The sequence below is a fragment of the Acanthochromis polyacanthus genome, chromosome 14 (genome assembly GCF_021347895.1).
Source record: "Acanthochromis polyacanthus isolate Apoly-LR-REF ecotype Palm Island chromosome 14, KAUST_Apoly_ChrSc, whole genome shotgun sequence".
Taxonomy (NCBI): Eukaryota; Metazoa; Chordata; class Actinopteri; family Pomacentridae; genus Acanthochromis; species Acanthochromis polyacanthus.
Window position 1 is genome coordinate 10,017,483 of NC_067126.1, and position 15,521 is coordinate 10,033,003.

The 15,521-nt window shown below is 38.2% G+C and overlaps 1 long non-coding RNA gene across 1 annotated transcript in view; it reads right to left on the reverse strand.

Moving 5' to 3' along the window:
* The window catches only part of LOC110961268 (uncharacterized), a 21,085-nt gene continuing 5,564 nt past the window's right edge, over positions 1-15,521 (reverse strand). Inside the window, exons 2-3 of the long non-coding RNA XR_002596362.2 lie at positions 4,139-4,570; positions 1-671 (exon numbers count right to left, since the gene is read on the reverse strand). This is a non-coding gene — a long non-coding RNA (uncharacterized LOC110961268). The remainder of the gene's footprint in view (positions 672-4,138; positions 4,571-15,521) is intronic.

Below are 15,521 nucleotides of genomic sequence, written 5' to 3' on the forward strand. Positions count from 1 at the left end.
TGTGTGTGTGTGTGTGTGTGTGTGTGTGTGTGTGTGTGTGTGTGTGTGTGTGTGTGTGTGTGTGTGTTTCACTGCAGACTGGAAGTTGACCTTCTCACCACAGAGGATGTGGGAGTGAAGGGGAAAGAGACAACTCTGCTCTTGATGTCTTTAAAGCGGCGTCTCAATCAGATAATAAGCGGTGGAAACATCCAGGCCTGCTGCACCTCCACATGCCTCCGTCGTGCACCAAGAATCCGGAGGAGGCCCGGTATCGCTTCTCCTCTGCTGATCAAATGCAGCAGCTGCAGGCCGTCCCATATTTGTGCCACTCAGGGCCTTCAGCTCGAACCATTTCCTCATATTTGGCTTCTCTAATTTATGCATCGCTCCCCTTCTGGTTTCCCAACAGGCTGAATCCAGTGGAATAATGCTGGTTTGCTTTGAAGCTGAAATAGCCCTGGGCGGAACCAGACTGACCGGACCCGGCTCACTGTGACTCCACAGTCCGAACCTTGGCCCCTGACGTCAGCGTTCGCAGGGAAGCTGGAGGTTGTCGGGTTTGACGTCGGGGTGAGCGAGAGTCCACGTTCACCGAGGAATGCTCTTAAAAACCAGAGATAATCCGCCTCCCAGAACTGAGCTCTCAGGTTTTATCTGTGCAGGCCACATGGGCACTCTGGTCCTCTGCACTGCAAAAAAAAGAGAAAGGTTTAAATTGTAATTCTTGAAATAATTTAGTATTAGTGTACAGATTTTCAATGTGTTGTTAAATTGCAGAAAGATTGTTACTAAAAGTGTAAATAATGTTTTAAAAAATCTGTATTTTTACAAATGGTAACTCATTCTTTTACAGTGTCTGATCAATAAATTATACTATTTTTTACAGTACTGAAATCAGCACAAAAATTATTATTTTACAGATATTTGCCGATATTTGAAAGTCACAGAAAAAATGTTTATTAGTTTACATATTAGCCCTGAATTGAGGATTTATATGGTTATTTTACAGACTCTTCACTGTAATTTTGTAAAATAGCACTTTTAGTAATTTAGTAAGATCACTGAAAAAAGACACAAAAAAGAGGCCAAAATTATAAATAATGTCTGATTTAAAAATCTTTATTTTTACAAATGGTAGTTTGTAGGGCTGGCCCAAATAGCATTTTCAGGGTAATATATATATATATATATATACATATATATATATATATATATATATATATATATACACACACACACACACACACACATATATATACATATATATATATGTATATATATATTCAGTGCCCTGCGTAATTATTGGCACCTCTGGTTAAGATGTGTTATTAATAAATTCCGTTTTTTAAAAATAATATAGGACCACAATGAAAAAAACAGGAAAATCCAACCTTTAATTCAAGTGCATTTATTCAGTGGGGAAAAAAATCACACATTAAGAAATAATTCTTTTTCATCAAATCATGTGTGCCACAATTATTAGCAATCCTGATGTTAAAATTTTGTACAACCACCTTTTGCCAACAAAACAGCACCCAATCTTTTCCTATTGTTCAACAATTTTCAGTGTGAGAGTATGCTTCTGCAGTAAAAATTTAATTTTAAGGCTTTCAACACATCTTAACCAGGGGTGCCAATAATTATGGAGGGCGCTGTTTATATTAATGGTGGCAGTATCATTACTCTGGGGCTGTTTTGTTGCCACTGGTGCTTTACAACACACAGTAAATGGAATAATAAAGGGATTACCTCCACATTCTTGGATCTTGAATGCAGTTGGGTTTTCCAACAAAAAATATTTAATTTAAGGATTTCAAAATATTACTGATTTTTTTCCCCTATTTTGTTGAACTTACAGATAACATTTATTAAGAAAAAAAATTAAATCATATTTTACTTTCTTTGAAAAGAATAGTACAGTGAAAAATCTGTAAAATAACCGTTTAAAAAACTAGACTTTTTATCTTTCATTTACTGATTTTTTTTTTTTTTTTGGGGGGGGGGGGATTAACATGTAACTGAATTAACTTATTTTTTTCTGTGACTTTCAAATAATAATGTTTTTCTGATTTTATTACTGCAAAAATAGTGTAATTTCATGATCATACATTGCAGCAGAGGAGATTACCATTTGTAAACATACAGATTTTTGGTGCAGGTATTACACACGTGGACAAAATTGTTGGTACCCCTCAGTTAAAGAAGGAAAAACCCACAATTCTCACTGAAATCACTTGAAACTCACAAAAGTAACAATAAATAAAAATTTATTGAAAATTAAATAATCAAAAACAGCCATTACTTTTGAATTGTTGATTAACATAATTATTTAAAAAAACAAACTACTGAAACAGGCCTGGACAAAAATGATGGTACCTCTATAAAAGATTGAAAACTATTTGACCAGAGTGACATGATTAACTCAGGTGTGTCATTTAATTGACATCACAGGTGTTTCCAAACTCATAATCAGTCAGTCTGCCTATTTAAAGGGAGACAAGTAGTCACCCTGCTGTTTGGTGAAAAGGTGTGTACCACACTGAACATGGACAACAGAAAGCGAAGGAGAGAATTGTCCCAGGACATCCGAAAAAAAATTATAGACAAACATCTTAAAGGTAAAGGCTATAAGACCATCTCTAAACAGCTTGAAGTTCCTGTGACAACAGTGGCTCATATTATTCAGAAGTTCAAGACCCACGGGACAGTAGCCAACCTCCCTGGACGTGGCCGCAAGAGGAAAATTGATGACAAATTGAAGAGACGGATCGTTGGAATTGTATCCAAAGAGCCCAGAGCAACCTCCAAAGAAATTAAAGGTGAACTCCAAGGCCAAGGTACATCAGTGTCAGATCGCACCATTCGTCGTTGTTTGAGCCAACGTGGACTTCATGGGAGACGACCAAGGAGGACACCACTGCTGAAAAAACTCATAAAAAAGCCAGACTGGAATTTGCAAAAATGCATGTTGACAAGCCACAAAGCTTCTGGGAGAATGTCCTTTGGACAGATGAGACCAAACTGGAGCTTTTTGGTAAGGCACATCAACTCTATGTTCATAGACTCAAAAACCAAGCATACGAAGAAAAGAACACTGTCCCTACGGTGAAACATGGAGGAGGCTCAGTAATGTTTGGGGCTGCTTTGCTGCATCTGGCACAGGGTGTCTTGAAAGTGTGCAAGGTACGATGGAATCTGAAGACTATCAAGGCATTCTGGAGAGAAATGTGCTGCCTAGTGTCAGAAAGCTTGGTCTCAGTCGCAGGTCATGGGTCTTCCAACAGGACAACGATCCAAAACACACAGCCAAAAACACCCAAGAATGGCTGAGAGAAAAGCGTTGGACTATTCTAAAGTGGCCTTCTATGAGCCCAGATCTGAATCCCATTGAACATATGTGGAAGGAGCTGAAACATGCCATTTGGAGAAGACACCCATCAAACCTGAGACAACTGGAGCTGTTTGCTCATGAGGAGTGGGCCAAAATACCTGTTGACAGCTGCAGAACGCTCATTGACAAATACAGAAATCGTTTAATTGCAGTGATTGCCTCAAAAGGTTGTGCAACAAAATGTTAAGTTATGGGTACCGTCATTTTTGTCCAGCCCTATTTCATTAGTTTGTTTTTTTAAATAATTATGTTAATCAACAATTCAAAAGTGATGGCTGATTTTGATGATTTAATTTTCAATAAATTTGTATTTATTGTTACTTTTGTGAGTTTCAAGTGATTTCAGTGAGAATTGTGGGTTTTTCCTTCTTTAACTGAGGGGTACCAACAATTTTGTCCACGTGTGTATGTAGCGTTTGGGGCCTGATTTTTTAGAATCAACATGTAAATTAATCACTTTACTAAAAGGAAAAATTAGCATTTAAAAAATAAAAAATACAGATTTCTGAAGCAGACAGATGTTATTTACAATTTATTTGTACTTTTTTCAGTGATTTTACAAAATTACTAAAGCTACAGTGAATAATGTGCAAAATAACAGCCAAAAACAATACACTTTTTAAATCCTTAGCTTACAGATTTCTTTAAAAACGTTAACATGCAAATTAGTTAACTTATTTTTTCTGTGACTTTCAAATAACTGCAAATATATTTTATTGAAAGATTGTTTCTTGATTTTTTACAGTGTGTTTTACCTCTCCTTACCCTGCCTCTGTCTCATTCATGCTTCATCTCTTTTTCTTCTTTTTCCTCCTCTCTCCAGGGCTTTTGGCCGTCTGTCATCGTCTCAGAGCATCAGGTTCTCTGGCATGGAAACCGACCAAACACTCGCTCATGCACACACTTGAAGATCAGCCCAGCGTGAACACAAAGTGTGATACAACCCAAACAAACACGCGTTAACCTGAACGCCGCCGCAGCAGCACCGAGCTCCTGCAGGAAATTGCTGAGGGCACAGGAAACCCACAGCTGGACGTGGGTTCTCACGGTGCGTTCAGGAACCCTGACCGAGAGAACAGCATCAGTGGCACCACATCCACAGACGAAGCCAAGAGCAGGCCTGGGCCAGCCAAGTGCAGGAGGTCGCAGAGCCGTGGCACCGGTTCAGAGGGTCTCCAGGGATTGATAAAAGATGATCTGGCAGCAAATGTGCCAGAAAAAACATGTAAAAAAGTCAGAGGAATCCATTAACATTCATAAACTGTATTAATAACAAATGTTAAAAAACAGAAAACTGTAAAAACATTGGCAAATATTTGTAAAACTTAATTTGTTAGCAGATTTAAATAAAGTAAAGCAGTGCGATTTCACATTCAAACGTTAAATATCTTTCAAAATAACTTGCAAAAATAGAGATTTTTTTTTATGTAAATACATAATTTTTCCTGTGTTTTTTTCTAGAAATTATTTTACTTTAACAAAAAAATTTTCAATCTTTGATATACAGAATTTTTCTTTCACACAACAGCAATCATCTGTAAAATAATAATTTTTCCAGCAAATTTAATACCCGTAAACCTGTGTATTTGCATTTGAAGAGTTCATTTGCAAAAAATTATAACTCTGTTTTGATAAAGTTTCAGAAAACTTTTTTTTAATTGTTTACTTGAGATAATATCAATCAAACTGAAGTTGAGTGGATCTGACTCAGTAGAAAAATACATGACAAAATTGAGAAAAAAATTAATTATTAGTTTTACTATTATTATTATCTCAAGTAAACAATAAAAAGATGAGTTTTCTGAAAACGGAGTTGCCTGTTTTTCTTCATTTGATAGCATTTGCATTTGTTAGCATTTGTAAAAATAAAAAAATGCAAATGTGCACCTTATTTACAGTTATAGTCAGTTTGTTTTCACACTAAACATGTACATTTATTTATTTTACTGCTGTGATTCTACTCAATATAATTTAAGAAAAATAAAACTAAACTATTACTATTAAATTAAAATTAATATATATATATATAATAGCAAATATTTGGTAAAAAAAAAATGATGACTGTATGCCAGGGGATTTTTTGCTTTTTTTGTATTTTAGCTGATTTAAATACATTAAAACAGTTTTTATTTATTCAATTTTGCTGTGATGAAATTAATCATTATTTGTAAAAATACAGTTGTGGACAATAGTTACAATAAAATCACTGAAAAAAATATGAATTTACATATTGACTGAAAAAATAAAACGAAACAAAACAAAAATATATATTCATATCATGTTATTATTTTTACTTATATAAATATATGTTAGTTTGTTTTTGCAAAAAAACAAAACAAAACCCAGTTTCATTATATTTAAATCTGAAAATAAACATCATTATTTCACAAATATTTGCTTTTATATGAAGAAAATGTAGTTGAGTTACGGCACAGTTTTGGCTCATAAAAAAAAAAAGTCAACCTGTAAATTAGATAAACTAGATAATACCTGTAATTTAACAAAACTTGCAAAATCTGTAAAATAACAATTTAAAAAGATTTGGTAAGAACAACATATATCTTTAAAATAACTATTTTTCAGATATAAATACGCTTTATAAAGTCATTTTATGGTCAAACATTGTAAAAGAACAAGTTTTCTGTTGTAAAAATGTAGATTTTTTACATTATTAACAGTTTTTTGAGAGTTCAAATGTAATTGTTCACTTTTTGTGTCATATTTACTAGATATCATTTTATTTAATAAACAGGGAAATGTGCCATATAAAATACAGTTAAGTAGCATTCACGTGTTTTTTTTTACAGTGCAGTTTCAGAAGCAAAACATCAACAGAGGCAGCTCTGTACAAGGGCAGTAAAAATGAGAGCAATAGTAAAAGGAGGGAATGTGGTTGTACAACATAACCGAAATCATATGTGTGGTTTATGAAGTTAGAGAGCCCATAATGATGGAGTATTAAATGATTGTAGTGCCATGAGGTTTGCTGGTTTCAGAGGAGGGGGGCAACGTATAAAAAGCCAGCTCCCATGAACTCCTCTGGCACCCAGAAACTGGATTTCGCAAACTCATCCAACCTACTACAAGCGGCCCTCCTTCCCATTGTCACTGAAATAACTCGAGCTCCTGAAGGAAGCTCGTTTTCTGCTGGGTTTTCAAATACTACGCTGTTGTTCTGCTGGCGGCGGGGAAACAGCGGAGGTTATGGAGGTCAGTCTGCAGCCAACGGGAGCCGCTGCCGTGTTTAGATGCTGCAGGAGCCACGATGTTCGACCGCCGGAGCGTCTGTGGACACTGGGCCTGATGAGGTGGTCCAACAGTCCCCCACCGAGCATGTTTTTAGAGAGCGTAGGCGCATTATAATGGGACACTAGAAGGCATTAATAGCATCAACTGCTGTTTGTCCTTTGCTTTTTATAGGAAGGTGCAGATTACGCAACATTTACAACTCTTACTCCCGTCTGTCTCTCTAATTTAAAGTTGCATTAATCAACATTTTATATTATTAGATATTACATTACTGCTGTTTAAAAACATACACATAGTTTACTTATGCTTGTAAACATCATGTATGTCACAGCAGTCTTGAGTTTCCAATGATTTCTATAATGCGCCTTTGTCATGAAAACATTTGGTTCTTTCACAGATTTGTGAAACATTTTCTGGAAATATGACAAAATCTGCTGATTCAAAAATATACACACAGTAGCTTGAATTATCAATTTGTTGATGCAGGAAGCCGTGGTAATCAAATTTTCTTAGTGGCATGGCCTTATAACTTCTCGTGAATGATTACAATTGACTACAGCTGGTGACTCCTCATAATTAGGGCCCATATGATGTTTTCAATAGACTCTTCCACCAAGGAGCTCAGAAAAGATCTGAAAAAGCAAATCAATGACTTGAACGAGTCAAGAAAACCACTTGAAACCATTTTAAAGCTGCTTCAGATCCTAAAATCATCTGTATTTTAGTATAAAGTTCATGGTCCAGTTGGGTTACTGCCATGAATAGGAAGAAGACTCAAACTGTCACTTGCTGCTGAGAGACAACTGGTCAGGAAGGTTAAGAGTCAACCAAGAATCACCAAAAAGCAGGCCTGTCAGTATTCACAGTGTTTTACATCAACATGAGCTGAGAGGCTCCGTGAAGAAGGAAGTTCTTCCTCAAGAACCAGAACCCTAATGCTTCAGTGTAGTTTGCTGCTGATCGCATGGACAAAGAAAAGTCCTTCTGGAGGAAAGTTCTGCGGTCAGATGGAACAAAAACTGAGCACAAATATGTTTGAAGGAGAGAAGGTTTCTAACCCCAAGAACACCAAACTTACCATCAAGCATGGTGGTTTCAGTCTTGGCTGTGGGCTGCTTTAGACCTCGTATTGTATGTAATTTAAAGTTGGTTTAGGATTTATGTTACAATGGATTTGGCTTAGGACTGGTTTTAGACTGTGTTGGGTCTTGAACTTTAGGAATAGTTTAGGTTTGATTTTGGTCCTGGTTTTGAACTGTTTTTTGACTTTTTTACCACTGTTTCTAATACTGGTTTCCGTTTTGGTTTTGGACTGGTTTCAGACTGTATTCTGACTGACTCGTTTTAAACTTTTTCAGGACTAGTTTAAGGCTGATTTCAGACTGTCTTTGATGAGTCTTTTTTGACTCCAAGAACACCAAACCTACCATCAAGCATGGTGACAATATTTTCCTCTGGGGCTGTTTTGGTGCCACTAGAACTGGTGCTTTACACACAGTAAATGGAAAAAAGAAGACGGAGGATTACCTCCACATTTTTCAGAAAAACCTACATTCATCATCCAGAAGGTTGGATCTTGGATGCAGTTGGGTGTTTCAAGAAGACACTTACCCCAAAGAAACGAGTAAAACAGGCCAGAAAGAAGGTTTTAGGCTGATCATCCAAAAATCCTGACCTAAAGCCATCAGAAACCTGTGGACTGTGATGAAGACACAAGTTTGTGTCAGGAAGTCAACAAGTTTAGTTTATCTGCATCAATTTTGCCAAAAGGAGTGGACAAAGATACAACTGGAAGCTTCTAGACCGCTACAGAAAGCACCTAGTTGAGCTGAAAATGGCCAAACAACATTTGATCAAATTTTAGCATTTCTGTATGTATATTTCTGACCTGGTAGACTTTGTCATATTCCCAGAAAACCTTACATTAATCTATAAAAGAACCAAAACACATGAGGGTTTGTTGTGACAAAGACGCATAAAAGGAGTCACTGGAGACTCAGGACTGCTGTGATACATATGATCTTTACAAGTGGATGGAAACTTTTGCTCACAACTGTGCATGCAGACAAAGTTTGGCAAACAACCGGCCAGTGAGTGTAATACAATATTTACCAAATGAAGAGCCACATATTTCACTCCGTTTGGGACCAAAACAGAGCTTATAATGGATTTAACAAGTGGTCAGAAACACACTCAGAATGAATGTTTATGTTACACTGTCTCTACTGGATGTGCACGAGGAGACTTTTACTGAAACATTTGCCAAAAAAATAGCATTATAAGGCGATTACTTTGTGCTAAAGAATAGATGAGAACCGCTTTAAATAAACAGTTTGACATTTCAGAAAATATGTTTTTCCCCCAAAAAGCTGCCAATTTAGCTGCAAAATTCAATTAGTAACAAGTTTTATCTGGTTTGTTGAAGCTGTAGAGACACCAAAGATTAAAAGTGATGTGTTGGAGCCTTGCCAGCTTTTCCCCTTTGTTTCCAGTCTCTGTGCTAAGCTAAGCTAACGTACTCGCCTCATATTCAGAGCACAGACATGAAAGCGATTTATCTGACTCTAAGCGAGGAAATGAAACCAGAAACCAGACCTACAAATGAAATCAGGTGGATTCAAATTCAGATTTAAAGCGAAATACTAGCAAATATGCACATTAATTATCGTGCCTTGTCATTTAAAGCTGCTTAATTTACACCTTCAGACAAACAGAAGCCATGAGGTCTTGTGTGCTTGCTCTTCGAGGTTTGAGGAACTGCTCTTGTGTAGTTGTGGTTAGATTCAAGAGCTCAGAGGAAATCAGAAATCTGTGTTTTTTTGCCTGCAGGAACATTTGAGGCCTTAGTCACAAGCCACTGTGACGTTTCTGCATTAGTTTCTTGACTTTCTGTAATACTGGAAATTCAGGCTTGCTTTCATGTGCGTCACAAAAATTACATGAGCTGTCTTTGGTGAGCATCTGTTTTAATGTGTCTCTTTGGTAAAACTTAGAATTTTACGTGTAGCTGAGCAGATTTTTGTTGGGAGAAGTCATCTGGGAAAGATGATTTTCAGGCAATCTGAAGATATGATCATTCTGCATTTACTTGAGGGGTTTGCAGCACAAGTCATGAGCTCCATGTGAGTAATTGCGTGTTCAGAATACCAGTGAAAAAGGAACAGGCTGCAGGTCATTTTCGAAAAAACCAAACATCACTACCCAACAAATTTGATATTCTGATGTGGGCCTCCACTTTTTTCAGCTCCAATGAAACAGTGACACTTCAGTCAGTCATATGTTTTGTTTGCTTGTTTGTTTTTTATTTCCAGGTGTTCCATCTCAAATCATTCGGATCCTTTGGCTCAACCACCTCAGATTCACTTCAAGCTGTTTTTAGTCATAAAGGTTTGAGATTGATTGCCCCACTTTAGATTAAAAAAAAAAACTGCTTGAGCAACAATATATCAAGAAGTAACAAAGATAAAAGTCTGAAATTGTTATTTCTCACCATGTCATTGATTTAGAATACTCATAATGGAACAAGCAGACCAAATAAGTTAGGTTATGTCCCATCGTTGAACTCTTATTAACAGAAAACTAAAAATGCAGAAGTAAACTAGAAATGTTTTCTGAACCACACGACCATTCAAAAGTTTAGAGTCACTTAGTAATGTCCTTATTTTTGAAAGAAAAGCATTTTTTTCCAATAAGGATAACATTAAATGAATCAGAAATACAGTCAAGACATTGTTAATGTGGTAAATGACTATTCTAGCAGGAACGACTGATTTTTAATGGAATATCTCCATAGGGGTACAGAGGAACATTTCCATCAACCATCACTCCTGTGTTCTAATGCTACATTGTGTTAGCTAATGGTGTTGAAAGGTTCACTGATGATTAGAAAACGCTTGTACAATTATGTTAGCACATGAATAGAAGTGTGAGTTTTCATGGAAAACATGAGATTGCCTGGGTGACCCCAAACTTTTGAACAGTAGTGTATATGTAGCTGCCTGTCACAATAATACAAAGCAAAACACACAGATTATGTTTTATTATGAAATAATTGGCCACAGAAATGAGGAAAAATTGTTTATTTTTGTTTCATAATTGATTGAGCAGGTTTGACAAGTAATACCACAAGATAAGCACTCAGAAAGCGCAATACTCCTCCAAAGTTGTTCATTCCCCTATATGACATTGTAAGAAATGCAGCATTTTATTTTATTTTTAGAAATGCAGAATTTTTTATTAGTTATTGATGATCAGAAATCTTGGCACTATAAAATGTGGCAATTTAGTATGGATGTACCCACAAACAAAATGACCTTGCGCTGAGCACAGAATGTGTGCTATGTATGTGTTGATAGGCCTGCCTCTGCAGGCTCTAGGTAGGGCCCTCCTTCCCTGTGTATTTGTTTTTTTCTTTTTAGGTGTGCTGGCTGCTGCGGCACAGTGTCGTAGTGGTTAGCACGTTCGCCTTGCAGCAAGAAGATCCCTGGTTCAAATCCCAGTATGGGCCTGGGATCTTTCTGCATGGAGTTTGCATGTTCTCCCTGTGCATGTGTGGGTTTTCTCCGGGCACTCCGGCTTCCTCCCAGAGTCCAAAAATATGCTGAGGTTAACTGATTACTCTAAATTGCCCGTAGGTGTGAATGTGAGTGTGATTGTGTGTCTGTGACAGAGTGGCGACCTGTCCAGCCTGTCCCCTACCTTCACCCGAGTCAGCTGAGATAGGCGCTAGTGACCCTAGTGAGGATAAAGCGGTGTATAGAGAATGGATGGATGGATGGATGGATGGATGGATGGATGGATGGATGGATGGCTGCTGCGGTGACAGGTAAAGGCAATTCTCTGCAGGCAATCAGCAGAAGCAGGAGCAGGTGCACCAGTATCAATCAGCCCACCTCACCACACAATATAACCAGACTCTATTCAGCTCTCAGATGCCGGATTGTGAACTCTCACTGTTAGTTCACTTTTAAGTTTCTATAGCCTTAATTCCTGACTGAACCTCAGTAACCGTCTTCTGCTTTTTCTCAGTTTGGACGCCACCTGCTCCTGCTACTCTTTAGTTTGGCTCTTCGGATTCATCTTTGCCTCAAATCCACTCCCCTCTAGACTCGTTGCCTGCTTCATCTCCGCCATCTCCACATAACCCAAACCCTTTTGCCTTCCCCCGTCATTGCAGCCTCCGTCTTTCAGCTCCCTGGACACGCAAGCCTTCAGCTCCCAGTTTTCCCCAGTACATGCCAGTAGCAGTGCCTCAGTCGGAGCAGTCCAGGCGTAAACTACCCGTGACGTCACCCGTTGGTTTCAACGCCGAGAAAATGAAGCCCGGATTTTGCTACTTCCTGGTCGCCGTTTTGGATTTTTTGGAGCCAGTGACATAAAAAGCGTCATCAAACAGACTGGACTGGAGAGCAACTAGGGCAGGATTGGCTGAGGACTCTCTTATCCCGCCCACATTTTACTGCAGAGGCTTCTGTTGCTGTCAATCAAGTATAGCCACGCCCCCTGGCTCCGCCAACTTCAACGATTTATTTAAAATTCAGTATTGATTTATTTTAAGATCGGCCACCTGATCTCTCATTTTGACCATGAAAACTAACGGGGAAAAAATCCTGAGCTGTAGAAAATCAGTCTATCTAATTTTATTTTTTCCAAAAATGAATTGGGGTCTATGGAGAAAAAGCTTTTTGGAGCCAACCCTAGCGGACGGCGAGATATTGCAAGTTTTTGACACTTCCAGGTCGGCTTCAATTCTGGAGCCAGATGCTACGTCCATCTTTATATACAGTCTATGGAGCAGTCACAGGTCAGGTTTCTGTGTTTTCAGCCTACAGAGTATTATAGCCCTGAGTTTAAGCTTTTGTTTTTTTTGCAGATTTCTGTCCACTTCTTAGCCAGTGCTTTTCTTTAGTTTAGCCTTTAGTCTCAGAGAATTAGAATCAGTAGCTTTTGTTCTTGTAGTTGTCATAGTGTTATGACTCTTTAGACAGAGTTATCTTGTGGTACTGTAGCTATTTGGTTTCTTACAGTATTTCCCATGTTGTAGTAGCCTTTTGAGAAGTTTCTCTAGCTAACTTAGTTGAACTATTTTTGAAGCGCACTTTAGTCTGTTATTGTTTTTAGTTGGTTTTCTCATCTCGCATTCCTTCCCAGGTGTTGCCTGCAGTGGGTTTGTGCTTACTTTAGTTTTGTCTGCCTCTAGAGGCAGCACAGTTTTCCCCAGTTTAGTTCCCCTAGGTCCTGAGTTTTAGTTTCTGGGGTTTGATAGCTGGGATTTGTAGTTCTATTTGAATTTATTGTAAATAAATCATTAACTGCATCTGCCTTTCTCGTTCTCATTTCCTGCGCCTGAGTTGTCTTGCACAACCTAACATGTGTGCGTTATGTACAGATATCGAATTGTGACCTGAATGTGTAACAGGTGGTGGGAATTGATGGGACTCAGAAACACCCCCACAATTTAATCAGTGTTCCTTGTATCATTTGACGGATAAGTTTCGATAAGTCGGTGGATTTGTAGTAGGATCACAATCCTCTGATCATCAACAGGCAGCTGATGTACTGTTCATTTGTAGTCCCAGTTACAGTGATGCCCTGCTGCTACCTTGCAATGATACAGAAATCTTTAACCAGTCTGTGGATCCAGACTATAAGTCACTGCCAAAATCTATTGATGTGATCTTTGTATCATTTCTGACCTTCCCTGAAAATTTCATCCGAATCCGTTAGTCTGTTTTTGAGTAATATTTCACATAGACTAACAGACAGATTGTCACATAACTCCGCTGCATTCCTTGGCAGAGCAAAAAGCATCGGTAAATGGAGTTGGGTAGTTTCAAGCTGAAAATTCACAAATATCGTAAATATTCAGATTTCATACTGAATTTGGAGCTATCTTTCAAAGTCACCAGACTGTCAGTGCAGTTGCAAATGTTGGGTATGTGTGGGCTCAGTCGAGAACAAAATTTAATTTAATTAAACCATTTGTAAATCATAAAGTTGCATTTGTAGTTTCTACGTCTGCAGGAGTCCCTCTGTGGACGACTTGTGCATAGGGGAGAAGGCGGCAGCATTGAGAGAGCCACAAAGTCCACCTTAGAATTGGTGGGAGGAGGATGGAGGCTTAAACAAGAAACATATTCATACAGAACTGTACTACAAATAAGTTTTGAAGGGAATCTAACTTTGTTCTGAAATAAATAACTGGAAGCATGAGCGTTCCAGAGTTTACCGTCAGCATAGAGTTTCATTTTCTGTGGTTGTTTACTTTTGGTTTTCACTTGAATTCTGTTTCGGTTTAGGCACCAAAACTGCTTGGTTCGGTTAGGACAACATCATTCCTTGTTAGACACTTTCGCAGGTTGGAAGCTTGGTTAAAGTTCAGAACCGATCGCAATTATTTGGTTAACATTCGGAAAATATGATGGTTTGATGGTTGAAATACAACAGTTGCACCAGATGTTTAAAACGTCTTCTCCTCCAGATTCTGGGTTGCCATCGTGACAAGTCCCAGCCCAACTAATATATGATTGGTCGGCTGAAGAAAAATGACTCTTAAAATAAATGGTAAAGTTGACTAGAAATGTAGTTGTGATACAGAAAATAAGTTATCTTCAAAAACCTAATTAGATTAAAAGTAGTTTAGCTGTACAGGAACGTAATGTGAATACTGGGTTTTGAAATAACTAGGTTTAGTCCATACATACACAGGGATGTTTAAAATGGGGTTTTTCCTCAAATAGAAATATCTGTCCACATGAAAACACAGAACCTGCCAAACCAACAAGCAGATAATATAAACCATGCCGGCCAATCGGATCAGAAGCAGGAAATAAAGTCACTGTAGGCTGCTGACAATGGCACATTATAGAGGAACAATATCATATGTGGACTGATTATGCAACCCGGTCTCACGGGGATTCGTGAAGCTGTCACGTAAGTTTTAGTTTCGGTTTCGTGCGCACCAACACGATTTCGTCATGTTTTTCGTGCCGCTCACCACGAAATGTTTTTCGCTGTGGTAATCACATCTGAAAGTGGTTTATACCAGCGGATTCATGACGATCTAAGCTGTTCATCGGCGTATACTGCTTGTGTGATCGCGTTTGCGGCCGCCGGCCGCCGGACATTCTTGAAATTCCTATGCAAATTGGTAAGTGTACCACCGGCTTATGGTTAGGTTATGGTTAGGTTATGGTTAGGGTTATGGTTAGGGTTATGTTTAGGGACGATGTCATGCAAAATATAGCGTTGGATTCGCCACGGTTTTACATTAAAAATATAATATACACATTCTTTTGAAATACGTTCTGAGTGGCACGAAAAGTCCGCCGTTTAAAATACATTGGTGCGCATTTCGTGGTGAGCGGCACGAAAAACATGACGAAATCGTGTTGGTGCGCACGAAACCGAAACTAAAACTTACGTGACAGTTTCACGAATCCCCGTGAGATCGGGCTGGATTATGATGCTTCTGTTCCTCCATTTAGGAATGTGTACATATGTAAATCCTAAACTGTAAGTAAAAGATGAATATAGTGACCGTTTTGAAGCCTTGACTTTGGCATTTATAACACTTCCCCTGCATTGTCTATTTTCTCCCAAATAGCACAATTCATTAAATAAACACAATGCTATTCTAAAAGAGACTTGAAACCACATATTGAAACCATAAATTCATGAGAAAAATGATTAGTGAAGTCCCACATTGAGTGAAAAGTGAAAGATTTTCTCATGGACTTCCGAACAATCAGACCAGAGGAGTCGCCCCCTGCTGGCGCTTAGAAGGAATGCGGGTTTAAGGTTCTACTTTTTATATGTGGAGGTGACATTTATCTTTTATAAGCAGCCTGTGGTTTAAAGATGTAAAAAGTCTTATCAGGAAGGTCAGCGCCGGCAGTGC